This window comes from Staurois parvus, unplaced genomic scaffold (genome assembly GCF_062004578.1).
Source record: "Staurois parvus isolate SC_StPar_1 unplaced genomic scaffold, SC_StPar_1.0 ptg000019l, whole genome shotgun sequence".
NCBI classification, from domain to species: domain Eukaryota; kingdom Metazoa; phylum Chordata; class Amphibia; order Anura; family Ranidae; genus Staurois; species Staurois parvus.
This window is the reverse complement of record NW_028317815.1, coordinates 17,678,897-17,681,003: the sequence shown is the minus strand read 5'-3', so window position 1 is coordinate 17,681,003 and position 2,107 is coordinate 17,678,897. Positions and strand designations below refer to the sequence as shown.

General features: G+C 42.8%; 1 pseudogene; it reads right to left on the bottom strand.

Annotated features, from left to right (window-relative positions):
* Window positions 1-754: 754 nt before the first annotated feature.
* On the bottom strand, window positions 755-929 carry LOC149472920 (U2 spliceosomal RNA; annotated as a pseudogene).
* Window positions 930-2,107: the final 1,178 nt, after the last annotated feature.

Sequence of the window (2,107 nt, the reverse complement as noted above, 5' to 3'; positions counted from 1 at the left end):
GTACCGCGCTGCCCATGAGTTACTGAACCCGGCTTGTGACCTTGACCATTCTCTGCCTGCTCCTTTGGTACCTTGCTGCCCGCACGTTGCTGACTTGGCCCGTCTGACCACGCTAACTACTCTGCCATCCATCCATCCTGCATGGATCCAGCCGTACCTGCACATACCTCTGGCGGATCCCTCTACCACTAGCAGGTGTACTCAGGGGCCGCGACCTGGTTCCTGTCTGCTCCAAGTCCATCCCCACCATTAGGGGCCCTGGTGAATAAGCAGACTGGGACTTAGACTCCGCGCCCTGGGGAATCCTGTCCTGGGGACCACTTGAGGTACCACCGAACAGTCATTACAGAACCCTATGGCCGGCCTGACCATTCCACCTCTCCAGCCCTGACTACGCCTGTATTCCTGCACCTCCTAAGATTAGTGGAAGGTTGGTTTGTTCACTGTGCGTTTATATATATATATATATATATATCTGGGTGGCTAATAATAAACTGTATTATACTGTACCTGAGACCTGCGTTTCCCTGTGTCAGTCCACACCTTTCTGGTCACTCCTAGATTCCTGACACACTGTGGGGTCCCACACCCAGGTGTTACTAAGCGCATCCCTGAGGCGACCACTCAGGGGGCACTGGTTTGCGGACTTTCTGCCTTCCCGGCTCCTGGCCAGACAAGGTAGATCCGTCCAAATCAGGAGGTACTGGGCCCCTCTGACGTTCCAAAGGAGAATTACTCCCAGGCCCCATCTCCAATGGGCTCCCGGTTTCTGTTCCCCCCGTAATAACCATCAGGGCCCCCATCATACCAGCAGGGGTACTACACAGCCATTCATCCCCGCAAAGCTAGAATGACCATGGAGCACCCCTACTGGACACTGATAAGAACAGATACTACACTTGATCGTAGCCAAAAGGCCGAGAAGCGATAGAGGATATTATAGAGTATAATGTAGAAAAATAATAATTCCGTTTTTTTTTGTTTCAGATATTCTAGAATTAAGGTTTCACTTTTTGCTATAACTAGACTTAGGCATATCAGAGAGAGTGTCTTCCTCAGGCAGGCTGCCCAACCTCAATTTGCAAACAATGATGTGGATCAGCTGATCTGTTCAAATAATTCATTACTTATCATTTACTGAATTGATATGTTTTTGTCAATTTATATTTGTTTGCATTTTAAATGTTCTTCTGCAATAAAAAAAAGGTCCTCTGAACTTATTCTCAGTAAACCCACTATGAAGCACTCAAAAAGGCCAAATACAGTGCAGTGAATAAGCTCTGCTTTACATTGATTTCTAGCTCTGGTTGTTGTCTGCAAGGTGTAGATATAAAGAAATGGGAGAGATTGTTCAGAGCAGGTTTATAACTTGGCAAAGTTTCAGAACCAATAGCTCCAATGAAAAAAGGCTATGGTCTTTATGGAAAGGTAGTCCAGAAATTAAACAGAAAAAATAACACTCCTCCAGCAGACTGCCTAACCATCATTTGCAAACGTTTGCAACTATGTGGATCTGCTGACCTGCCCAAATAGTTCATTACTTAATATTCTCTGATCTGACACATTTTGGCTTCAGATTCAGGGATACATTTTTTTTTTAAATGTTCTTTTGCAATAAAAAAATGGTTCCCCTAAATTTACCTTCAACTAACCCATTGTGAATCACAGCAGATCCCTTTTCATAGGCTTTACTTCACATAGGTTTACTGGAGGGATTTCTGGTTACTTTAACCACTTCAATACAAGGTACTTACCCCCCTTCCTGCCCAGGCCAATTTTCAGCTTTCAGCGCTGTCACACTTTGAATGACAATTGCGCGGTTATGCAACACTGTGCCCATATGAAATTTTTATCATTTTGTTCACACAAGTAGAGATTTCTTTTGGTGGTATTTAATTGCCACTGGGTTTTTTCATTTTTTACTATATTAACAAAAAAGACCAAATATTTTGAAAAAATGCATTTTTGTTGTTTCTGTTATAAGGTTTTGCGAATAAATGATCTTTCTTCATAAATTTAGGCCAAAATATATTCTGCTACATTTCTTTGGTAAAAAATAATCCAAATAAGGGTATATTAATTGGTTTGTGTGGATATGTATTTGAAA